General features: G+C 43.5%; 1 long non-coding RNA gene across 1 annotated transcript in view; it reads left to right on the top strand.

Moving 5' to 3' along the window:
- LOC132537029 (uncharacterized) overlaps positions 1–26899 on the top strand; it is a 126896-nt gene that overhangs the window by 93381 nt on the left and 6616 nt on the right. The window contains exons 3-4 of the long non-coding RNA XR_009548546.1: positions 19954–20093; positions 23770–23850. This is a non-coding gene — a long non-coding RNA (uncharacterized LOC132537029). The remainder of the gene's footprint in view (positions 1–19953; positions 20094–23769; positions 23851–26899) is intronic.

Genomic DNA, 26899 nt, shown 5'->3' with positions numbered 1-26899 from the left:
AAACAAAACAAAACAAAACAAAACTCCCCACAAGGTACCTTGCACAATGTCTGTGTGTATCTCCCCCCTTCCATTCCCTCCAGTGTCCACAGAGATTTCACAGATCCCGAATCTTTTCATTCATATACAGGCATAAGTCTGTTCAGGTTCTTGAAGTTTGCTCTGTTTCTTGAGTGCATTGCCTGGAGGAGGGAGGGTGGTAGCCAGGCTGCCCAGGCGGCATCAGAATGGCAGGTGAGTGGCCTAGCTCTGAATTCCCTCTACTCTCCTGCCCTAGCCACCCCTGCCACACACAGGCCAGGGTGTAGAGGGGGAGGGCCTGTGGGCTCTACACCAGCCTGTTAGCTGAGATCGACTCTGCTGAGTAGGATGGAAGAACATTTACCTTCATTATTTTGTTTCCTCCCACACTGTTTCCAAAAGCCTGTGCTATTTTTAGAATATAAATATCCTCATGAAGGAAATCTACAAACACTTTTGCCCAATGATTCATGAAGATACCTTTGGGGACATACCCTTGACAATCCATCACCAAACTTCTACTTGCTTCTGGCTGAGGCTGGTGAAGTCATTGTCACAGCAGCCAGAACATACACACAGTGGACCCTGTTCCCTTTTGTCAGAATTCATCATTTGTAATATATATATTACAGAAAGATATACAGAGAGTGAAATTGGGGGAGGGAGAGAGAGAGAGAGAGAGAGAGAGAGAGAGAGACTGAGATTGTTTAACTCTGGCTTATAGTGGTGCTGAGGATTGAACCTGGGACCTTCAGGCATCAGAGTCTTCTGCATAATCATTATACTATCTCCCCTGCCCTCATCACACCTAGACTGGAGACATTCCCATTCTGTTAGGAGTTGTTTTCCAGTCTGAAAAGAACTGTCTAGTGTCTCTTCTGCAGTCCATCTCATTTCTGTCTTAATGCTTTTCCCCATAACTCTCTTCCTCCCTTACTTCTCCCTCCTCCCTCCTTCCTTCTTTCCTCGTCTTCTCCCTTCCTTCCTCCCTTCATTTATTCTTTCTTTCTTCCCCCCTCCCCTCTTCTCCCTCTCTCTATTTCTCTCTCTCTTCCTCTTTCTTTTCTTTTTTTCTTATAGAGCTAGAGAAACAGACAGCGAGTGACAGAGAGCACAACACTCAAGCTTTCTTCACGGAGGTGGAGGCCAGGTTCAAACCTGGAGCTCACACTATTCAGGGAAGCTATTTTCTTTCCTTCCTTTCTGACAGAAAGAGAAAGAGGGAATTTTACATGATGCAGAGAGAGAAATGAGAGAGAAAATGAGAGAGAAAAAAATCAGAGTACCACTCCAGTGCTAGCTTCAGTGCTAGGGATCACACCAAGGAATCTCAGGCATGCAAGTCCAGTGCTCTACCACTTAGCTTCCCAGATGGGCAGAGGACTCTTCTGGGCGAAAGTGTTTAGCCCCTACTCTACACAAGCAGTGCTGTGTCCAACCAAACTTCAACTCAAGGCATGAGCTGGGATTACTGCCCAGTAGATACACGGTCCTTTCCCCTTGGGGTGGGAGTTGGGGTGGTTCCAGGCCCAGTTACCATAGAAAGTCCCTAACTCAGCAGGTCCCCAAGGTGTGAGTGAGGCCTGCTCCCTTCCCAGCAGTCCTGGGGTCTACTGGCCTCTCCCAGGCAGCCAAGGAGAGGCAGTTTTGAGAAAACACATCATATTTTTGACATAGGGCTTCCACCACAAAGAACAGTGATGGCTCCCACAAATGTATCGATTTTTTTTTTCCTTCCACAGACTGGTGGTGCTGTTTGTAGGTAGAGGGGGAAAGAAAGCTGTATGAACAGAGTGGAATCTACTTCCTAGAAGCCCGGGTTATCAAACTCATTAATCTACATGTCAAGAGGCTAGGAATGAATAATTGTGTGTAGAATTTATCTGCCAACATGATAGCTACTTTTCAGCTTTCTCCTCAGAGCTCCTTCATTGCGCGCCCCTTATTATATGCTTTGTCTTTGCTGCCTGAGAGCTTGGCAGGGCGGCACTGAGGCCCAGCCTCAACCCTTCGAGGACACTTGTCTTGACACATGACACAGCCGGGTCCTGTGGCTTTCCTGGCTCATGCAGCCCCGAGGTCTTATTAGTGCCATGAGGTGGCCCACATGCTGTAATTCTGGCTAATTAGAAGCAAGGGCCAACCCTGTCCCCTCTGACTGGGCCGTGGGGACAGAACCTCTCTTTCTTTTTATTTATTTATTTATTCCCTTTTGTTGTCCTGGTTGTTTTATTGTTGTAGTTATTATTGTTGTTATTGATGTCATTGTTGTTGAATAGGACAGAGAGAAATAGAGAGAAGAGGGGAAGATAGAGAGGGGGAGAGATAGACACCTGCAGACCTGCTTCACTGCTTGTGAAGCGACTCCCCTGCAGGTGGGGAGCCAGGGGCTCCAACCCAGATTCTTATGCCGGTCCTTGCGCTTTGCACCACCTGCGCTTTAGCCGCTGCGCTACCACCGGACTCCCAGACCCTCCCTTCTGATGCCTATGAAGGTACTGCCTGGGTAGGAGTGGGTGCTTTTGGGACCCTCACTGTCTGTTGCTGGGCGTCCTCCAGCCAGTGGAGAAACGCAGCAACCCGGGGAACCGGGAACCAGCGGCGAGGGTGAGGCACGGAGGAGGGTGAGGCACGGAGGAAAGGACCAACCTCCGGGAGCACTTCAGAGAGACAGCTCGTTTATTGTTCATACACAGGGTTAGATATACTGATCACCATCCAAAAGGAACATAGGGGAAGTATGTAGGACCCAATGAAGAAAGTGCAAGATGTTAATTACCGCCAGGTGCTCTTAGGTTACAGCTGCTTCTCATATCCAGCCCGGGATCAAAGGCAAATTACCTTATAGGACCCAAGTTATGGCCTTATAAAGGGAAGTCACTTACCGGTCACACACGAGAAACCGAGAAACGGGAACCTTTAGGGTATGTTGTGTAAGGAGGCAGCTCCCTTGCCCCTGAGCTCGGTGCCATCTCAGCCTACAGAGACGAGGAGGGACACGCCTTTAGGCCAGGTCGGCGTTGGGGTCTACCTCCTAAAGACCCAAAATAGAAGTGATAGGCCTCTACCCAGGCTGGGGGGATCTGCACCTCCCACAACTGTCCTTTGCCCCTAACAGAGCTGAGAACTTTGGGCATGGGATCCTGGGAGCTGAGGGCAGGCTACGGTGGGCTTCCTGGGTGCCATTGTCACTTGGAGACAGTGTGTAAAACAATAACAACAATAATAAAGAGAACACTAAGATATATTAAGCAAAGCAAATCAGAAAGGGCAAGAATAAACCAATTAAAATATATTAAATTATATCAAATTAAAAAGCTTCTGCACAGAAAAAGAAACCAATATCCAAACAAAGAGACCCCTCACAGAATGGGAAAAGATCTTCACATGCCTTTCATCAGACTGACAAAATAGTTCACTTAGATAATGTGCTCTTTTATTATGTGTTCTAGGCATCTCTCCTCTGCGGTGTTACTTTCTCCCCCCCTCTGTCTCTGCCTCTCTGTCTCACTCTTTTTATCTGAAAATGTTATTGTGAAGTGAAGCCCCAGAGATAATAAGACAAAGTCTAAAATATTCTTTAAGAAGCATAGTAGAGATATATTAAAGGAACTAAATTTTCTTGAGGCTCCTGTGAAAAGACACAGAGATCTCCCCAAAGTGATTTGTAAGTAGCACTAGTCTAGTGAAAATTCTAAATTGAATTTCTCTAGAAATTTTACAAAGTAAATTTAAAGTTAAAATGGATGGCTGATACACTACAATTAATTTACCTGTTAACAGGTTAATGTATAAAGTCATAATGGAGGAATACATGATAATGGTCCCTAAATAATAAGTAGATGGAGATAAAGAGAGTTAAGAAACAAGCTTATCTGTATTATAACATTATAATATGATTTAGGTCCCATTTTAAGTCAGAGGGGACACGTTAAAGAGTACACAGAGAAATCCATATCATTAAAAATCCAGCAAAATGATGTAACAATTATGCACCTTGTGCCTTTAAAATGTAGCTTTGGAAAGTATTAAACAAAAACAAGGGCTAGGGTGATAGCATAATGGTTAAGCAAAAAAAAAAAATAAATAAATAAATAAAACTGAGGTTCTAGATTCACTCCCTAGCAATAGTCCACTGGTCTCTCCTCCCCCCCATCTCTCATTAAAATATTAAAAAATAGCCTCCTCCCACACCTGTGAACATCTAATTTTCAACAAAGGTGCAGTCTATTAAATGAGGAAAGGAGAATCTCTTCAACAACTGTGTTGGAAAAATTAGGTTGAAATATGCAGAAGAATGAAAGTGAACCACTACATTGCATCAGACACAAAAGCAAATTCCAGATCGATCAAGGACTTGGATGTTAGGCCAGAAAGTATCAAATACTTAGAGAAAAATATTGGCAGCATTTTTTCCATTAAATTTTATAGGCGGGAGTCGGGCGGTAGTGCAGCGGGTTAAGCGCACATGGCACAAAGCGTAAGAACCAGTTAGGAACCTGGTTGGAGCCCCGTTGGAGCCCCGGCTCCCCACCTGCAGGGGAGTAACTTCACAGGGGGTGAAGCAGGTCTGCAGGCGTCTCTCTGTCTTCCTCTCTATCTCCCCCTTCTCTCTCAATTTCTCTCTGTCTTTATCCAATAACAAATAAATAAATAAATTTTATAGGCATCTTCAATGATATAAATCTAATTGCATGGAAGATTAAAACAAAAATAAACCAATGGGACTATATAAAATTGGAAAGTTTTTGAATAGCTAAAGAAACCACTACCCAAACAAAGAGACTCCTTACAGAACAGGGGAATATCTTTACTTGCCATACACTGGACAAGAGAGAAATTGAGAGGGAAGGGGAGTTAGGGAGGGAGAGACACTTGCAGCACTGCTTCAGGCAGAGCTTCTCCCCTGTAGGTGGGGACCAGGGGCTTGAACCTGCATCTTTGTGCATTGTAACATGTATCTCTACTGGGTGTACCACTGTCTGGCCATGATGGCAGATAATGATGGCAACCATCTTTTTTTTTTTTTATTGATTTAATTAAGATCAACAAGTCTGTTGGATAAGACGGGTACAACTCTACGCAATTCCCACCACCAGAGTTTCGCATGCCATCCCCTCCATTAGAGGCTTTCCTATTCTTTATGCTTTGGGAGTATGGATCCAGGATCATTATGGGGTACAGAAGGTGGGAGTTTTGGCTTCTGTAATAGTCTATCCACTGGATGTGAACATTGGCAGGTTAATCCATACCCCCAGCCTGTTTCTGTCTTTCTCTAGGAGGGCAGGGCTCTGGGGAGGGGGGCGGGTTCTAGGACACATTGGTGATGTTGTTAGGCCAGGGCAGCCATCTTCACTTGGTATCAAAAGCAGAGAACATGGAGGAGGGAATTATATATGTTAAATGACATAAACATAAAACTTATTGAGCTGGGGAGTTAGCATAATGGTGATGCAGAAAGTCTTTCACGCCTGAGACTCTGAGGTCCTAGGTTTTTTCCCTGGCACCACCATAAGCCAGAGCTGAGCAGTGCTCAGATCTTTCTCTCTCTGTATCTTCTGCATATCTCTCTTTCACTAAAGTAAATAAATTAATTAAAATTGCTTTTCTTTTTTTTTAAAAAATCACTTAATTGAGGAAGTGTTGGTATATAAGATTATTGTTGTCTGCCCAAGGCTGGCTGTCTCCCCAAGGGAGGCATCAGAATATCTCACAATACAGTAACTTAGGTCACCTGCATATTAGATGTCAAACCCAGGCAATAAACTAGTAGGGGTCATGGGTCCCTTAGAATATACCTAAAATAGACCTACTAGCTTTTTCCAAAATGGAGACCCCATCCCCAAATCTTCATCTGTAATATCCTAGTCTTTAGGTTCATGATTAGTCAACAGTTTGTTCTGCTTTATATCTTAACTCTTTTTCATCCATCAAGTTCTAGATGCTATCATAATGCCAATCTGACTTCGTTGGGCAGATGACCCCACCAGTGTGTCCTAGAGCCCTACCTCCCCAGAGCCCTGTTCCACTAAGGAAAGAGAGAGGCAGGCTGGGAGTGTGGATCAACCTGTCAATGCCCATGTTCAGCAGGGAAGCAATTACAGAAGCCAGGCCTTCCACCTTCTGCACCCCATAATGACCCTGGGTCCATACTCCCAGAGGGATAAAGAAATAGGGAAGCTATCAAGGGAGGGGATTGGATACAGAGTTCTGGTGGTGAGAGTTGTGTGGAATTGTACCTCTCTTATTCCATGGTCTTGTCAATACTTCCATTTTATAAATAAGTGATAATAAGAAGAATATCTCACCCTTCTACCAATTCTCTTCCATCATAAGGTACTGGGACCCCAAACTCTCTTTTCTCCCTTCCTTGCTTCTTTCCCTCTGAATTTTTGAATTTTCTGCAGTTGACTGTAGTCAATTATATTATTTGTCTCTCAAATAATACCATAAGTGAAACTGTGAAAATTATTTAAAGTATAGTAGAGAGATGTCATTTTTAAATAACACCTAATAGCTGTTATGGCTCAATGAGAAACAAAAAGTTGATCAGAGAGGACAGACAACCACCACCATTAGGAATATAAGTGAACAGTAAGTGATGCCTGGAAAAATTGCTTAATTTTATTAATAATCAAAGAGAAGCAGATTGGAACAATATTGACTTATCAATTGGCAAAAGATTTAGAAAACAATATTGTCAGTGTAAGAGGAAGTTTGATGGGAAAAATTTTATTCAGTACAAATTGGAATACAATATGTGCAAGACAGTTTCATCCTAAGTACTAAATGTCTTAAAATGAATATATTACTTGACCCAGCAATTCATTTTCTAAAAATGAGCCAAGTGGAATAATCACAGGTGTGCTTCACAGGTATGTAATTATGTTCATTGCGTTGTTATTTGGGTTAGCAAAGAATTGAAAACTACTTAACTATAAAATGATAAATTAAGTAAATCATAGTGCATGCAAAACATGGAATATTATTCAGCCATTACAAATGATGGTGATGAAGCCTACTGGTATGGAAATATGAGTCTGTAGGAGAATCACAAAACATATCATTTTAATTTCGCAAAATATAAACCAACCTCTCTGTATGTGAATATGCACAAAACTAGCCCTGTGTCATGCTCTCTATTTTAATTTCTTTCTATCTGTATATATGAGTGAATAAAACAAGATAGAAGCACACGATAGTGTTTGAATTTATTATTTCTGGGCAGTGATGGCATTTATCATTCTCTCTGTGCTGTATATTTATTTAATGTATTTAGTTAACTATCACACCAATGTATGAATGTGTTCTTGTGAAGTGAACATACCTACAGATAAGAACTGTCAGTCTCATCCCTGACACACTCCCGGGGGCGCGGGGGTGGGGGTAGACTCTTGCTGTCAGAATCCCGTGAGTCTCTTTTTTCACATTTACACACACATTTTCTCCAGTGATTTGGTAGTACAAGATTTTAAAACATTTATTTATTTATTTATTTATTTATTTATTTATTTATTTATTTATTTATTTATAATACTAGAGCACTGCTTGAGCAGTAGAGCCAGGGATTGAACCTGGGACCTTGAAGCCTTAGGCATGAAGCTTTTTTTCATAACCACTATTCTATTTCCTTGGCTCTAAAACATCTTTTAAAAATGTGTATTGGGTTGGGAAAATGGCTCGCTTGGACAGCATGCCTGCTGTTTTAAACAGTGGTTCTACCTCTTGACTCCCCCCCCCCCCCCAAAACTTACACTCCTGTGACCTTGCTAAGCTTAATTACTTACTTGCTAAACTCACTAGGAATATAATTTTTAGTCCTTGGTATATCATTTTCTTTCTTTCTTTCTTTCTTTCTTTCTTTCTTTCTTTCTTTCTTTCTTTCTTTCTTTCTTTCTTTCTTTCTTTCTTTCTTTTTACCAGAGCACAGCTCAGCTCTGGCTTATGATGGTGCGGGGGATTGAACCTGGGACTTTGGAACTTCAGGCATGAGAGTCTCTTTGCATAACCATTATGCTATCTACCCTCTGCCTGGTATACCATTTTCTAATAGAGATGGCTCTCCTGCTTCCTTTCAGGGAGTATGACTATCCTTTCCATTTCCATATATATATATATACACGCGTACAGTGACTACAACTTCTATTACTATGTTAAATGAAGGTGGTGACATTGGATCTTTGACTAGGGCTCCAATCCCAGACAGAAAACATTTAGTTCTTAACCAGTCAGTACGATGCACACTGTCATGGTTCTGTGGATGTTCTTTATCAAAGTTGAGCTAGTTCTCCTTTATTTCTAACCTGCTGAGTTTTTATGCTGAATATTCTCCCACATATTATTGCCAGAGCATATTTTGTCAAATGCCTTCTTTTTTGTCAACTGATATGATCATCTATGATTTGTCTTCTTTAGCTTGCTGATCTGGTAGATTACTTTGAGTTTTGGATGGTGAGCTAGTTTTGCAGAACTGGCGCAAATCATATTTTTAGTATGGTGTGTGGTATTTTTAATTCATGGATAAGTTAGATCTGCTAATATTTATTGAGCATGCTTGTATCTAAGTTTATGAGAAATAGTAGTCTGTAATTTGATTAAAAAATTTTAAATTAATTGTTTTTATTGGGGGCTGGGAACATGTTACAGTGCACAAGGACACAGATTTAAGCTCCTTATCCCCACCTGCAGGGGGAAGCTTCAAGAGTAGTGAAGCAGGGCTGCAGATCTCTCTCTTTCTCTCTTTCAATCTCCCTCTCCTTTCTCAATTGTTTTTTTGCCTCCAGGGTTATCACTGGTACTTGGTGCCTGCACTATGAATCTACTGCTCCTGGAGGCTATTTTTTCCCTTTTGTTGCCCTTATTGTTTATCATTGCTATTGTTATTATTGTTGTTGCTATTGCTGTCCTTGTTGGATAGGACAGAGAGAAATAGAGAGAGGAGGCGAAGACAGAGAGAGGGAGAGAAAGACAGACACCTTCAGACCTCCTTCACTGCTTATGAAGTGACTTCCCTGCAGGTGGGGAGCCGGGGCCTCAAACCAGTTCCTTATGCCAGGTCCTTGCACTTGTTGCCATGTGCGCTTAACCCACTGCACCAACTCTTATCCCCCTCCCTTCTCAATTTTTTTCTGTCTCTATCCAATAAATAACTAAATAAAATATTTAAAAATTGTTTATTGAGAGGGAGAGAAGCAGATTATTACTCTTGGCATTTGTGATGCTGGGGATCAAACCATGGACACCATACTTGAGAGTCTAATGCTTTTTAAAAAATTAATTAATTACTTTAAATAAAAAAAATTTTGTTTTTAACCAGAACATTGCTAAACCCTGGCTTATGGTGGTGTGGGGGATTGTACTTGGGACTTCGGAGCATCAGGCATGAGAGTTTCTTTGCATAACTATTATGCTATCTACCCTCATGGGAGAGTCTAATGCTTTATCCACTGTGCCACCTCCTAGGCCACAAATTTAATTTTTACTTTTTTCTCTCTCTCTTAAAAAATAATATATTTATTTTTTAAGAGAGACAGATAGAGACAGAAAGATAGAGACAGAAAGAAATTGAAAGGGAAGGGGCCAGGCAGTGGTGCAACTGGTTAAGTGCACACATTAGTGTGCAAGGTCCTAGGTTCAAGCCTCTGGTCCGCACCTACAGGTTGGAAGGCTTCACAAGTGGTGAAGCAGGGCTGCTGGTGTCTCTCTGTCTCTTTCCCGCTCTATCTCCCCCTCCTCTCTCAATTTCTCTTTGCCTCTAGACAATAATAAATAAAATAAATAAAAATGTCTTTAAAAAAGAAATTGAAAAGGGAGAGAGCGAGAGAGAGCGAGAGAGAGAGATATCAGCAACATTGCTTCATCACCCTGCAGGTAGGGGCTGGGGGCTAAAACCTGGGTCCTTGTGCCTTGTATGACATGTGAATTCAACTAGGGGTGCTTAGCCCCAACTTTTAATCTTTTTTCCTGCTGTTTGCTCCCATGCATTTACATGTGGGAAGGGATGGTCTCTGTTCCTGAGTGAGGTCACAGGTCATAGGGTCTCAGGTCCTGACTTTCTGGAGTAGGTATAATCATGAATGGCACCTCTCTTGCAGCATCAGTCTATACTGTTGACCATGGGAAGGTAGTGGTTAGGGCTGACACACATGACTTCTTCTGATGCATTTCTCTCTCTCATTGCCAGCAAGGTGATCGCTGGGGCTCAGTGCCAGCATTATGAATCCACCACTTCTGGTAGCCATTTTCCCCCTATTTTTATTGGGTAGGACAGAGAGAAATTGAGAGAGGATGATATATAGGGAGAGAGATAAGGAAAGATACTCAGAAACAGAAGGATGAATATGGGATGATCTCACTCTCAGGCAGAAGATGAAAAACAAGATCAGAAAAGAAAACACAAGTAGAACCTGAACTGGAGTTGGTGTATTGCACCAAAGTAAAAGACTCTGGGATGGGTGGGGGGGAGAAGAGTACAGGTCCAAAAAGGATGACAGAGGACCTAATGGGGGTTGTATTGTTATATGGAAAACTCAAAGCTGTTATGTACAAGGGCTTGAACCTGCGTTCTTGGGCAGGGTAATATGTGCACTTAACCAGGTGCCTCCTTCTGATACAATTCTCAGCTAGTGCTCTGCAAAGTTTCTTAGGGGCAGTGCCACCTCTCCTCTGACCCTAAGCATGCTACATTCTTGGAGCTCTTGACTTCTTTCTTTTTTTTTTAAATTAATTAATTAATTAATTTAGTATTGGATAGAGAGAAACTGAGGGGGAGATACAGAGGGAGAGATACAGAGAGACACCTGCAGCCTTGCTTCACCACTTGTGAAGCTTTCCCCCTGCAGGTGGGGACCAGGGGCTTGAACCTGGGTCCTTGTGCACTGTAGTGTGTGCGCTTAACCAGGTGCGCCACCGCCTGGCCCCTCTTGACTTATTTCTTTGACCTTTCCTGAGTGTGTCATGCTTGTCTCTCAGATCCCTTCTTTCTCGAGAGCTTGTTTGGAGGTTCTAGCAGGGGAGCGCAGCTACTCATATTCCCTCCACCGAAGACTGGTCGTCTCTATTCGGGGAAGGCCGTCCTCTTCAACCGAGTGCACAGCTTCGGGAGGGACACACATGGAGCGGTGAGGGAGGAAGGGGACACCCGCCTAGCCAGCCAGATCAGCAGAATCATCCCTGGCGATCAATGGGGTGACAGATGTCACAGCCAGATCACCCTCACATCCAGATCCCTTCTTTCTTTTCATAGTTCAGGGATTGTTTTTTGACACTGGGAATGTCCCTTCCTATATCCAGTACAGTTTTGAAGGACACTACTATATCTATGTATATATGGGCTTTGTCTGTCTATCTGTCTGCCTATCTATCTATTTATATCTACCTACTTATCTATCCTATGGTCTAATTTATTCCTATATTATTATTATTATTGTACTGGAGCATTGCTCAGCTCTGGCTTCTGATGGTGCTGGGGATTGAACCTGAGACCTCAGAGCCTCAAACATGATAATTTATTCACATGACCTTTGTGCTGTCTCCCCCCAGCCTTTATGATCTGATTTGTTCCTCTTTTCTTGTGTTGCCTTCAGGGTTATTGCTGCAGCTCAGTCTGAATCCACTGTTCCTGGACTTTCTGTTTTATTGGGTAGGACAGAGAGAAATTGAGAAAGGAGGGGAAGATAGAGAGGGAGAGAAAGACACCTGAAGACCTGCTTCACTGCCTGTGAAGCGACCGCTCTGCAGGTGGGGATGTGGGGGCTCAATTTGGGATCTTTGTGCTTTGTACTATGTGCATTTAACCTGGTGTGCTACCGCCCCATCCCTTCTATGACCTGATTTCTTCCCTCCCTTTCTCCTTCACTCCCTCCCTCCCTCCCTTCCTTTTAATAAAGAAGAAATTGAGAAATTTGAGAAATTGAGAGGGAGGGGCTGGGTGACAGCACACTTGGTTAAGCGCATGCATTTCCATGTACAAGGACCTGGGTTTGAGCCCCTGGTCTCCACCAGCAAGGGAAAAGCTTCACAAGCCGTGAAAGAATGCTTCTTCAGGTGTCTCTCTCTCCCTCTCTGTCTTCCTCCCTCAATTTCTCTCTGTTCTGTCAAGTAAAATAAACAAATTTTTTTTTTAAAGAGAGAAATTGAGAGGGAAAGGGGAGATAGAGAGGGAGAGAAAGAGAGACACCTGTAGCACTGCTTCACAGCTTATGAAACTCCCCTCATGCAGACAGAGGTCAAGGCCTTGAACCTGAGGCTTTGTGTAAGGCAGCATGTGTGCTCTGTCAGGTGCACCACCTCCCAGACTGATGATCTGATTTCTAAGGACTTTTGAGAGAAGTTTAGCTTATCGTCTTTATCTAATCTTTCTGTGTGATCTCCTGTTTTTTTTTTTTCCCAAATTTTCTAAAGTAAATGTACATTACTTTCATAGTCAGTAAGGGCCCTTAATATGATTACACCTCCCCTAGCCTTGATGACCGTGTGTTGAACACGAGTTAAGTGCTCTGTGATCTTATTTCAGATTTCAGATTTCAAGAAGGCAAAGTGTGTGCTCACTGGAGAAACCTTCTGGGTAGTGGGAGGCAGGCCTGCCCTTATGGAGGTACTAAACCAGAGCCTCCAATTGTAGTTGGATTTAACCACCACAAGGACACATTCAACTACAGAAGGTTGCTTGAAGTTCTTGTGCGGGGCGGGAGGGGTGCGGTGGGGTGAGGGGGGGGATCCTTTGCCTTCTCAAATTGCCAGTGTGTACAAAATGCCAACGCTACACATTTAAGTGACGTATAGATCAGAACAGAATCATAGCTTGATGACATAAATTAAAGTAATTATATTCATTAGCATGATAAAAAATATGCAAACAAATGTTTATTAAATGCAACTATATATCAACTCCAAAGGCTGTGTCGTTGTTTATATCTTTGTTGCTCCAGCATTTCGTCAAAGGTAGCCTGTCAGGCTGAACTTAATTGACACTAATAACAGTGGAGGGGCCAGGGGTGGGGTGGGGTGGGGGTGGGGAGTAGGGGGAGGTGCCTTTCCAGAATATCACTTGACTGTGAGTCTTGGGGACTTGGGGATTTCATACCAGGTGTTACTGCTCAACTTGGAGCCTTCAAAGGTCAGTCCTGAAAGATGTCTTGGACAAAGAGGCAGGCATCCTTGCATCTAATGGTGGGAGACCCCTTCCCTACCCCTTCCATAACCTCATCAGGAGGTTTGCCACCACAGGAGTTGAAGAAGGTTCTAGAAGTGGTCTGGGAGTGGATGAAGCATTGGGCTTTCATGCATGAGGCACCAAGCTTGATCCCTGGCAGTGTATGTGCTAGAGTGATGTCCGGATCCCTTTTCTCTCTCTCTCCTCCTATGTCTCTCATTAATAAACAAATAAAAATTAGACAGAAAAAAGAACATTCCAGGCATGTTGGGAGTGCAATGTCACAGGTGCGCTTCGGCGGAAGAGCCCCACCTCTTGGGTGCCCAGTCAGCAATGACCAGTCATCACTGCTTACTGTGCCCGGAGTAGTTGCTGAGAAAGAACTTGACTGAGGACAACTGATGAGTCTGTTTGTCAGTCTAGTCATCCAACAGATGTTGAGCGTCATGCATGCTGTGCGTGAGGAACGTCAGGAGTGATGGAGAAGGGGATGGAGAAAAGGCAGGAGAGGAGAGATGGTTCAGGGTTTTAGAGAAATTTTCATCTTTCAGGTGAGTATTTTTAAAAAATATTTATTTATTCCTTTTTGCTGCCCTTGTTGTTTTATTATTGTTATTGATGTCGTCATTGTTGGATAGAACAGAGAGGAATGGAGAGAGGAGGGGAAGACAGAGAGGGGGAGAGAAAGACAGACACCTGCAGACCTGTTTCGCTGCCTGTGAAACAACTCTGCAGGTGGGGAGCTGGGGGCTCGAACCGGGATCCTATGCCGGTCCTTACGCTTTGTGCCACATGCGCTACAGCCCGACTCCCAGGAGAGTATTTTTATTCCGAAGATTACCTGACTAGAGCACCAGGATCTGGGACTTTTGGTGCCTCAGGTATGAAAGTCTTTTTTTGCACAACCATTGTGCTATTCCCAGCGCCATATTGATTTATTTAAAATTAATCAAGTGGTTAATTTTACCACCAGAGTTATCACTGTGGCTTGGTGCTTGTGCAACTCTACCACCATTTTCCAGAGGCCATTTATTATTATTATTATTTTTTCCTGGTAGAAGATTAGAGTTAAGAGGGAGAGAGAAAATGGGCAAGAAGAGATTCTTGCAGTACTACTCCATTACTTTGGAAGCTCCACCTTCCTGCAGGTAGGCACTGGGAACTTGAACGTGGGCCCTTAAATATGAAAACACGTGCTTTACTGGGTGCACGGCCACCTGATCCCCAGTTTCTCTCAGATTTATTTCCTTTAAAACGAAAGGGAGCCTGTGTAATTTATTTCAGTGGGGAGGCTTGTCGGGTGGTGGGTGGGAGGTGGCGAGGGGGAGAACAGATGTTAAGAAAACAAAGGAAGCCGACCACTTTTGTTTCTGAGCCAATGGTGATCAATTCCCTATATTTTACTGCCTCGCCATGTTTGGGGGTTGGATATTTCAAGTCATTTCAATCAAAAGTGGTGCCACTCTAGGCTCTAAACAAAGGCCTAGATTTATTTTTTTTTCTGGCAGCACAATCCTCAAAGATTACACTTGCTGCAACATTTTTAGCCACGTCAACATTCCTTAGGAAATACAAATATGGGCATTATTTCATGGAGATGGCACTGGGTAATATAATAAAATGGATTTATTTCATCTTAATTTATTTAAAATGTGCATAGACAGAACTGGGATAAAATCCATGAGATGAAATATCTCGTTTGCATGAATATATTGAAAAATTCAGCCACCTTCTATGCCAAAAAAAAAAGGAAAGAAAAAAGAAGCAACTATTTATTTTTTTTTCATCCTCAGAATAATAATAAGAATAGGTGCTCTTTTTTAAAAAAAGAAATATGACCTTGACAGAGAGAAGTGATTCATGTGGCATGGATCCTGTGAAGGTGTGAGGGATGAATGCAGAATGTGAGAGTGTTTTGCGTAGAACACTGGAGGGGAGAGGCCAGATTGTGGGGTTTAGAAAAATTTTATTATTATTGTCATTATTTTACCAGGGCACTGCTTAATTCTGGTTTACGGTAGTACTAGGGATTGAGTCTAGGATTTGAGGTCTCAGGCATAAAAGTCTTTTTGCATTACCATTATGTTGCCACCCACCCCCAAAACTGTAGTTTTTGCTTGAAGGGGCTGGGCTGGCCTGGGCTGCCACGGGGGAATGTAGTTTGGGTGGTCTGTGTTTCCTCTGGGTGATGGTTCTAGGGGTGGCGCGTGTGCCTCAGCTGTTCTTACCTCTGCATTCCGTTATCGCTCTCCAACATGCAATGATGGAGGTTTCAGGATCTTGTCCTTGGGGCTGCAAACCAATTGGCTGAAAAAGGACATCAGAAAGAACATCTGAGCCATTTGGTAATGACAGGGCAGCTTGACAGACCCGGAGATCCTCTTCTGTGTGGTCCCAACTGACCCAACACCTTTGTCCTAGCTCATTCCCAGATGTGTTATCTATAGACCCTGAAGCAGGTGTCTGGCCACCTGGTTCCTTTGAGATCAACTCAGGGAATACAGACAAGGCTCTGTATTCCCTGCTTTGGTACCCATGACAAACCTCCCATTGATGTCTGTGAAGACATCTTCTCTTGGAGTGAGATCTAAGTGGGCTGGAGGCCAGACCAGAATGCCCAAAATGGGGGAGACTTATGGACCCAGAGATCCATACCATCTAAAGTATCCAGGTGTGAATTCCCTGCAGGTGTGCACAGGTCAACCACCGCTAAGGGGAGGCCTGCTCTTTTTTTTTTTTTTTTAGAATTTTCACTAGACTAGTGCTACTTACAGATCACTTTGGAGAGATCTCTATGTCTTTTCACAGGAGACTCAAGAAAATTTAGTTTCTTTAATATATCTCTAGCATACTTAAAAAAAATGTATTTATTCCCTTTGGTTGCCCTTGTTGTTTTTTATTGTTGTAGTCATTGTTGGACAGGACAGAGAGAAATGGAAAGAGGAGGGGAAGATGGAGAGGGAGAGAGAAATATAGACACCTGCAGACCTGCTTCACCACTTGTGAAGCGACTCCCTTGCAGGTGGGGAGCCGAGGGGCTTGAACTGGGATCCTTATGCCGGCCCTTGTGCTTTGTGCCTTGTGCTCTTAACCCTTCTATCTTTTTATTTTATTTTATTTATTTTTGGATAGAGACAGAGAGAAATTGAAAGAGGAATGGAAGATAGAGAGGGAGAGAGATGGAGAGTCACCTGCAGCCCTTCTTCACACTTGTGAAGCTTTCTCCCTGCAGGTGGGAACAGGGGCTTGACCCTGGGTCTGTGCACAACTGTAATGTGTGAGCTCAACCAGGTGTGCTACCACCTGGCCCTGCTTTCTAAACTTCTTTGGGGTTTTACTTGTTCATACTCACTTGTCACCTTTCTCCTACATTTCCTGATACTCCTTTAAAAATATTTATTTATTGGATATATAGAGTGAAATATCAAGATGGAAGTAAAATAGAGAGGGTGAAAGAGTGACGCTTGCAGCAATGCTTCACTGTCCATGACACGTTCCCCACTGGAGATGAGGAGTGGGGGCTTGAACCCAGTTCTTTGAACATGGTGATGTGTGTGCAGTTAAGTGCTTGCACCTCCACTTGCCCCCCCCCATTTCCTTTTATCTCTGTGTTTCCTGCTTCTTTCTGGTGCATGCTTTTTCCCTCCCAGTTGCTAGATGATGCAGTTTCTCAGAGTTCAATATTGAATCATCTTTTTTTTGGATACTGTTGCCCTGGATGATCTCATTTTTAGCCTGGGCTTTAAACTTTTTAAATATACAAACAGCTGTACAGCTTTTATTTTCAGCTCAGACCTCCCATCTTACAGTTCTGTGTGCCCACCTCCAGCTGTTTCTCTTTTTCTTCTTCTAGCGTTTGCCCTTCTTCCGTAGCCACTCAACAGCGTCAGGTTGAGCCTGATGTAAAGTTTCGAGACCTCCTTTGAATCTGGAGAGGTGGCAGTCATTGACTATGTGGGTCATAGTCTGTCTGTAGCCGCAGGGGCAGTTCGGGTCGTCTCTGGCTCCCCAGTGATGGAACATAGCAGCGCACTGGCCATGGCCTGTTCGACAGCGATTAAGGAGGGCCCAATGATAACGTGGTAGGTCAAAGCCGGGTTGACGCTTGCAGGGGTCTGTGATGAGGTGTTTGTTCTTTACCTCAGCTGACTGCCAGCTCTGTTTCCAAGAGACTGGAACAGAGAAGTTCAGTGTAGGCATAGGAGACCAGATTGGGTGATGAGACGTCAAGCGTTGAACAGGGTGGGCGAAGATATCCGTGTATATTGGCAGGTCCGGTCGAGCGTAGACGTGGGAAATGAACTTAGATGATGCCGCATCCCGACGAATATCTGGCGGGGCGATGTTGCTAAGAACTGGCAGCCATGGAACCGGGGTGGAACGGATGGTTCCAGAAATTATCCTCATGGAGGAATATAATTTGGAATCGACCAAGTGGACATGGGGGCTACGGAACCATACTGGGGCACAGTATTCTGCAGTGGAATAGCATAATGCCAGAGATGATGATCGTAGTGTGGAAGCACTCGCGCCCCATGAGGAGCTGGCCAGTCTTGCAATGATGTTATTCCTCGCGCCCACCTTTGCTGCAGTTTTTATGAGATGATTGTGAAATGACAGAGTGTGATCGAGAGTAACGCCAAGATAGACTGGCTGGGCTTCATGCCGGATTCTCGTATCATCAAGCTGCACATTAAGCTCACGCGAGGCCGAGGCATGGTGTAGATGGAAAACAGATGATACCGTTTTTGCAGTGCTAGGGATTAGTCGCCATTTTTTACAGTAATCAGATATCAGAGACATGTCTTTCGTGAGTGTTTCCTCGAGGATGTCCAACTTGGATGCCTGAGTTGCACAGCAGATGTCATCGGCGTAGATGAACTTCCTTGAAGAAGTTTCTGGGAGGTCATTGATGTAAATATTAAATAGCGTAGGAGCCAGAACAGAGCCCTGGGGGAGGCCACTTGAGACAAGTCTCCATCTGCTAGACTTGTCACCCAGGTGTACCCGGAAACTTCTGTTTTGGAGAAGAAACGATATAGTGTTGGCCACCCATGGAGGCAGGCATCTTGAGATCTTGACTAGGAGACCACGGTGCCAGACCGTGTCATAGGCTGCTGTGAGATCAACAAAGACAGCACCCATCTTTAAGTTCTTCTGGAATCCATTTTCAACGTAAGTTGAGAGGGCCAGGGCTTGTTCGCAGGTAGATCTTCCTGGGCGAAAACCAGTCTGGGCGGGTGATAGGAATTTCTCTGTAAGAGGAGAAATACGTGACAGAAGCAGCCTCTCAAGGAGTTTGTAACACACGGAGAGGAGAGAAATTGGTCTATAGCTGGCGGCCAGTGTTGGGCCTTTCTTTGGTTTCAAAACCGCTATAATCTTCGCACGACGCCAAACTTTGGGCATAGACTCAGATTCCAAGCTGTTTCTCTGAAAACCACCTTCAAACGTATTGGTAACTCAGCGTAACATGTCAAATAATTACACTCTTAATCTTTCTTCCAAAATCCTCCTCCCCAGCCTTCCACATCACTACAAGGGGCACCAGTATCCACCCCATTGCTCAGCCCTTATTCTCTTCCTTGGGGAGGGGCTTATATGAATTTAGTGGTGCATAAATTGCATAGTATAAAGATGATTCTCTTAAAGTGAACAATTCAGCAGCATTGCCTGTACCACCCTTCTGTGCATATATGGCCCTTTTAGCTCCAGAACAGTTCCAGCCTCTAAAATAAATCCCATGCCCATTAAGTAGCCATTCCCCACCCCTGCCTACTCCCAGGACCTAGTAACTATGGATCTGGTCTGATTTCTCTTTTATTTATTTTAATTTTTATTTATAAAATGGAAATGTTGACAAGACCATAGGATAAGAGGGACAACTACTCCACAAAGTCCCCACCACCAGAACTCCATATCCAGTCCTCTCCCTTGATAGCTTTCCCATTCTTTATTCCTCTGAAAGTGTGGACCCAGGGTCACTGTGGGGCACAGAAGGTAGGAGGTCTGGCCTCTGTAATTGCTTCCCCGCTGAACATGGGCATTGGCAGGTCGATCCATACTCCCAGCCTGTCTCTCTCTTTCTCTAGTGGGGTAAGGAACTGGGGAGGTGGGGCTCCAGGACATATTGGTGGGGTCGTCTGCCCAGTGAAGTAAGGTTGGCATCACGCTAGCATCTGGAACCTGGTGGCTGAAAAGAGTTAACATATAAAGCCAAACAAATTGTTGACTAATTATGAACCTAATGGCTGGAATATTGCAGATGACGATTTGGGGTCTCCATTTTGAAAAAAGCTAGTAGGTCTATTTTAGGTACATTCCAAGGGGCCCATGAATTTACTAGTTTTTGCTTGTGCCTGACATCTAATATGCAGGTGACCTAAGTTATTGTCTGGGGGCGGGGGGATGGTGTCATAGTTGGAAAAAGGTCCAGAAAGCTGGATCAGGGAAGAGAATAGCTCCCAAATATGGGAAAAGTATATAAATATTGTTAACTGTAAACCCCATCGATTTGATCTGGGGCCCACAGTTAGCACAGGAGCTAAACTCTGTATCCCTGTAGGTCTCAGTTCACATTTCGTGGTCATGGCTAGGAACTTTCCAGGCTGTGCCAGTTCTCAGGTGATAGGCAGAGTGATTTCTCTCTCTCTGTGGACTAGCTTCTTCTGGACATTGTATATCTGTGGAATTACAATATGTCATCTTTTGAGTCTGACTTTTTCTTTTTTTCCTGGTGTTGGGTTTTTTGGCTATATGACTCTTCTACTTTATTTCAGATGGAGATTGGGGGAAGGGGAGAATCATAGAGAGAAGGAGAGATATCACAATACCACCCACCATTCATGAAATGTCCCATGATGCTGTGTCTGGTGCTCCCATGTGACTCTGGAGGCTGGAACCTGGGTCTTCAAGGCTGGTAAATTGTATGCTCTATGGCGTGCTCTAACTTGTGGTTCCTCTTTCTGGCTTCTTTCATGGAATATCATGTTTTCAGGTCCATCGATGTGGGAGTGTGTATCAGGACATCATTCCTTTGTGTGATGCACAATATTTCATAGGATGTGTACATCATGACTTGTTTGTTTGTTGATCCACTATTGGTGAACACTTGGACTATTTTCATCTTCTGAGTGATGTGAACAGTGATGTTAGGATGAGCTTTGTGCATGCATTTATTTCTTTTTAACATTTATATCATTATTGATTTTTGGACAGAGACAGAGAGAAATTAAGAAGGGAGGGAGGGAGAGAGGGAGAGAGAGAGAGAGAGAGGGAGCTGCAGCTCTACTTCACCACTAGTGAACTTTCCCCCTGCAAGTGGGGACCAGGTGCTTGAACCTGGGTCTTTGAGCACTGTAGTGTGTGTACTTAGCCAGGTGCACCACTGCCTGCCCTCCCTTTGTTTTTAAATTTTTAAAGATAGAAATAGAGAGGTAGAAGGTGGGTAGAGAGAAGAAGATAGAGAGAAGGAAAAGGAGAATCATAGCACTGAAGCTTCCTTTAACATGGTGGGGCTTGGGCTTGAACCTGGGTTGTGCACATGGCAAAATAGCGATTTTACCAGCCCTGTAAATGTGTTTATTTGAATAGCTATTTTCCAGATCTTTTTGGGTAGATGTTTAGGAATGAAATTACTGAGTTATATGAAGATAGTTTCCTTCCTTCCTTCCTCTCCCTCCCTCTCTTGCCTTCTTTCTTTTTCTTTTCTTTTTCCCTTCCTTCCTTCCTTCCTTTCTTTCTTTCTTTCTTTCTTTCTTTCTTTCTTTCTTTCTTTCTTTCTTTCTTTCTTTCCCACCAGGGTTATTGTTGCTGCTTGGTGCCAGCACCATGAATCCACAATTCCTAGTGGCCATTTTTTAATTTTATTTGACAGGACAGAGAGGAATTGAGAGGGGAGGAGAGATATAATGGAAAAGAAAAAGACAGACACCTGTAGACCCGCTCCATCACTTGTGGAAGGGTCTTCCCTGCAGGTAGGGAGCGGGGGTTTGAACCCAGGTCCTTGAGCCAGGTGGTATGTGTACTTAACTGGGTCCACCACTGCCTGACCCCCCACAAAGATTTATTTATTTATTTATTACAAGACAGAGAGGGCTGCTTAGTTATTTCATATAGTGGTGCTGGGGATTGAATATGCAGCCTTTAGGATCTCAGAAGAACAAATTGGTACTCTAACAGGCTGAACTAGCTCTCTGCCTCTTGGCTATTATTCTTAGCTCCCAATGCTGCCTCAGATGCATATTCATTCTGCCTGCAAAGTCTACTTTTGAATTACTCCTTATTATTAATTCTTCTTCTTATTATTACTTCTTTGCACCTTTCCCTGCATCTCACTCTTTCCCTCTGCTTCCCTTGTTTCTCTTACAATATATCCTCTTCTATAGTCATAGTGATCATTTCTTAAAGATTAAATTGTTTTCCCAGAGAAGTTCTAGAGTTACAACTCAATTGAGATGAAATACAGAGATTCCTCGTATAATCTCTGCCCCCATATGGTGACCTTAGTCATCCCTATGATCCATTTTTTTCTTTTAAACCAAGGATGAATCCACATTGATATAGTCCCACAAAGTGCATAGTTGACTGTTGGGTTCATTCTCAGTGTCGGAGAATCTCTGGGTGTGAACAAATGTCTCCATCATCATAGTACCATGAGAGTGTGAACATTGGTCTCAAAGCCTCTGTGCCCCACCAGTTCTCCCACGAGCACCCTGACCCCCCACTCCAGCAGCCTCTTCTCTTCCGTTCTGTCTGTAGTCTTGCTATTTCTAGAGGGTTCTGTGGTTGGAGTCACATACTAATCAATCATTTCACTTTTCACTTTTTTAAAATAGGTATTTATTTTTAAGGTGATAATTATTTTTAATTTTGTTAATTATGATAGAGACAGAGGACAGGTAAAGAGAGGAAGAGAGAGAGGAAAGAAAGAGAGGAAGAGAGAGAGAGAGACCTGCAGCCAGCTCCATCACTCATGAAGCTTCCCCCTTTGGAGGTGGTGACCAGAGGATCAAACCAGGGTCCTTTAAAAATTTTTTTAAAAATTCTTTTAAAAAAATAATTAATTAATGGATAGAGACAGAGAGGGAGAGAGACAGAGAGACATCTGCAGCCCTGCTTCACCACTTGTGACGCTTTCCCTGCAGGTAGAGACCAGGGGCTTGAACCCAGGTCCTTGTGCACTATAGTGTGTGTGCTTAACCAAGTGTGCTACTGCCTAACCTTTTAATTTTTAAAAAAATTATCTTTGTTTATTGCTCAGAGACAGCCAGAAATCAAGAGAGAAAGGGAGAGAGACAGAGAGACACCTGCAGCCCTGCTTCACCATTCTCAAAGAATGGTTTGTTTTCTATGATAATCCAATGGTTAGCATCTATAGTAATATACTAGACTTCACTTTGATTTGCACTCTTTGGTGGTATCTGAACATCTTCATATTTTAGATACTGACAGGCCAAATGGTCTTGATCTGTCTGGCCTAAAGTTGTAGTTGGCTTAGATGTTTGAAAAGCTATATATGTACATATATTTTTAGAGCTCCTCAAACAGTTTAAGCCCAGTGTGAGAGTTTGATCATCTTACAAATCTGAGATATTAGATACTTAGGCTAATGCAAATATTTGTACTTCTAGCTATAGTCTAGGCAGTTAGAGAACTTGAAGTATTAAATCTATTTCCCCTCTGACATGTCATATTAATAGTGATTTATGAGAATATAAATCAATAGGATTATAATTTCACACCATTCTTGTCACTGAAGGTCCATGCCCATCCCCCACACCTTAGGTAACCACTATAATTTTCCACAGTCTAGATAGGGGTTGTAGTTTGTTTGTTTCAAGTATGTGTGTTCAGTTCTAAATTCCACATGAGTGAAACCATTCCGTGGTTTTATTTTCTTGCTTACTTTACTAATGTTTCCAGTTCCATCTATTTTATCCCAAAGGATGTCAAATCATCTTTTTTATTGCTGAGTAGTACTCCATTGAGTACATGTCCCATAACTTTTTTTAAATCAATTTTTATTTGAAAAAAGGAAACACTGACAAAACCATAGGATAAGAGGGGTACAACTCCACAGAATTCCCACCACCAGAACTGTGTATCCCATCCCCTCCCTTGATAGCTTTCCTATTCTTTAACCTTCTGGAGTGGAAGGTCTGGCTTCTGTAGTTGCTTCCCCACTGAACATGGGCATTGGCAGGTTGATCCATACTCCCAACCTGTCTCTCTCTTTCCCTAGTGGGGCAAAGCTCTGGGGAAGTGGGGCTACAGGACACATTGATGGGATTGTCTGCCCAGGGAAGGCTGGATGACATCATGTTAGCATCTGGAACCTGGTGGCTGAAAAAAGAGTCCCATAACTTTTTTATCCAGCCATCTGTTGAAAAGCATTTTGGTTGCTTCCAATTTTTTTTTTTTGTCCATTTTTTCCCCCCTATGGTTCTACTTTCTCTTTCTTCCTGAGTCATACCTATACCTAATGCTACTTTTGAATGTCTTTCCTTTTTTTCTCTTCTCTCGCTGGGACTTGATGAAATTGGGTTTCAGAATTCTATAGTCATCTTCCCCTAACATTTCTCCCCCTCTGACAGTATGGACCAAAAAAACTTTTGGGATGCAGAAGGTGGAAGGTCTGACTTCTGTAACTGCTTCTTCACTGGACATGGGCATTGGTAGGTCAATCCATATCCCTCCCCCCTGCCTTTTTCTATCTTTCCCTAGTGGGGTAGGGCTCTGGAAAGGTGAAGTTCCAGGACACATTGGTGAATTCATCTTCCCAGGGAGTTCAGGATGGAATCGTAGCTTGCAGACTTGGTGTCTGGATTAAGAAAAAGATTTTTTTGAGAATTAGAATTTTTTCATTATCTTTATTTCTTCCCCCCCCCCTTTATTGGGGGATTAATGTTTTACATTTGACAGTAAATACAATAGTTTGTAAATGCATAACATTTATCAGTTATTATTATCTTTATTTATTTATTGGATAGGGACAGGCAGAAATCAAGAGGGAGGGGGTGATAGAGAGGGAGAGGGACAGAGATACCTGCAGTCCTGTTTCACCACTTGTGAAACTTTCCCCTTGCAGGTGGGGACTAGGGGCTCAAACACAGATCTTTGCACACTGTAACATATGCACTCAACCAGGTGCACCACCACCCAACCCCCAAATTAAAAATATTTAATAATAATAATAATAATAATAGCCACAGTCACTAGACAACAGCCTTGGGCTTTCTCTGCCTTTGTAACCCAACCTAGAGGCTGACTCATGGAAGGATCTTGGGTTGGATTGAGTTGAAAAGGCTGGTCCTGGCTGGGGAGATAGCATAGTGGTTATGCAAAAAGACTCTCTTGCCTGAGGCCATTGCACTCTCCCAGCCCCATCCTAGACCAGAGTGGAGCAGGGCTTTAGTAAACAAACAAAAACAAAGGAGGAGGTAACCTTACATAGTGAGTGTGGTAGAGCATTCTTCTAGCATTTGCCCTTCTTCCGTAGTAGCCAGTCAACAGCGTCAGGTTGAAAGCTGTCAGGAGCTGCTTGTTGCTGGCTTTGAAAGTGACTGGGATCCATGTGGATTCAGTCGGCTAGGAAGGATCGTCAGTTTGTCAGTTTCCCCAATGAATGGGTACTCACGGGATAGAGCATAAGGATGGAGAGAGAGGCAGGCTGGGTTTAGCCTGTGCATTCTTGGGTGCCATATTATTATTATTATTATTATTATTGCACTGTACCCAACTCCTAGAGAGTGCCTGTGCCAGTCTGAGCTCTGAATAAGTACTTGTGAATGCTGAATGATGATTGTTATTAATGAGAGGAATCAGTTCTCCACCTTACCTCACCCCTGCCCCCACCCCACCTCTTTTAAGTTACTCATGTCCTCACTGAGTCCTTTGTTTTCTGTCCATGTGAAAGGGAAGCTCCAGGTCTGTCCTTGCTGGATTATTGCAAAGTCTGATTTATAACAATCTGTATTTCATCAATGAGTCATTGATATGCCTTCATATCTCTCAGGGAATCGCTGGCTCTACAATGAAAACTTTCCCCCATTTAGTTTTCGATGAGAGTTCTTAAGACCTTCTAGAAGCTCAACCACCCATTTCTGAATATTGTTCCTGAGTCAGACTAGCAATGGCTCTTTGTTCAGAAAGGTTTTGCCAAATGCTGACAGCTGCAATTGGGGGTGGGAGGTGGGAGAGGGTACTCCACACACACGCCCTATTTCTGGGTTCCCAAGGAGAAGGCTAAGTGTCTTTTATATATAAACATGTGTGTGTGTGTGTGTGTCTCTGTGTGTGTGTGTGTGTGTGTGTATGTGCAACAGAATGTCTAGACAGGTCCATCTTTTCTGCATTTGATGTGGAATCTTTGTTAGGCACAGGGGACCCAGGAGAAGCTCGAATCCAAAACAGCTTTAGCCGAGGAGACCCTTGCCAGGGACGTCTGTTTCATAATGAGATCTTTATGTCGGCAGGATCTTTATTAACCCAGGGCCAGCCCAGTGGTTTTTATTTATTTATTTATTTATTTTTCTTTCTTTCTTTCTCCCCCACATGAAATTAATTTATTGGCTGTACTGCTCAGACGTCATTTGGCTCCCTCTGTGGCTCGTATGTCCTGGCCTCTTTTGGAAAAGACTTATTATTTTCAAGAGCCAGTGTCTCATGATTCTTCCATGGTGTTCAACTCTATCGATCCTCTTGGCTTCCTGGAGGGGCTGTGTCCATTCTGGAGTGTGCATGCGTGCGTGCGTGCGTGCGTGCGTGCGTGCGTGTGTGTGTGTGTGTGTGTGTGCAGAGCCATGCCCTGTAGGTGGGAACCAGAACTCCACAACATCTGGGGGTCTGAGTATGATGGCCAGGAGGGAAGACAAAGATGCTTGGGGACAAGTACTCCTCCTCTGTGGCTGTAGCTAGGAGCATCCTGATGGATAAATGGCTTAATATGTAGCTAAGAGGGGATATGTAGACCCCAACTCTGTCACTTAACCCGTGTGTGTGTGTGTGTGTGTGTGTGTGTGTGTGTGACTCAAGACCCTTTTCTTCTTCTCTCTGCCTTGATGTCCTCAGTTGCAAAATGGGGCTAATAAAAGTGTCTCATAATGCCGTGGGCAGATCCAATGAGTCAATCCACATTTAACACTTGAAACTGTGCCTGACATGTGGCGGACACCCCATAAATGTCAGCTCTTGTGGTCGTTGTGACCTCCCCTGGGTAATTTTCCTTCTGAGGGGTTCGTTACAGTGTTTGGTATGTAAGCCGTTTTCTCCACCCTCCTTTGCCATTTGATCTAAGTGGACTAGATGCTGCATTTTTACTTTTGTTCCATTTTGGCTCCCTCACAAGCCACCACAGGATCCTGGGAGCTGAGTGGTCTAGACCCAAGTGCTGCCAGCTCCTGTGGTGTCTGCTGCTCTGCTCCAGCCTCCTCCCAAGCCCCAGCCTCTCCAGTAGCTGGGTTTTCTCTCTGTTCCAGGGTTATTATCCAGGTCACTGGGGCCCCTCAGGGGCTTCTGTCAGGGGCTTGGTCAGTGTCTGTTAAACCCAGTGGCTCCTTGGAATATTTTTTGAATTGGGGGCAAATAAATATATTAGGAGAACACACTCCTTTCTAACACTTTAAAGTGTCCTTCTGAGTAGGGGATATGTAGTAATGGTGATGCAAAAAGTTTCTTTCTTTCTTTCTTTCTAATTTCTTTATTGGGGAATTAATGTTTTACATT

The sequence above is a fragment of the Erinaceus europaeus genome, chromosome 2 (assembly GCF_950295315.1).
Source record: "Erinaceus europaeus chromosome 2, mEriEur2.1, whole genome shotgun sequence".
Lineage (NCBI taxonomy): Eukaryota > Metazoa > Chordata > Mammalia > Eulipotyphla > Erinaceidae > Erinaceus > Erinaceus europaeus.
Note: the sequence above shows the minus strand (reverse complement) of the source record. Positions and strands in the feature narration are given on the sequence as shown.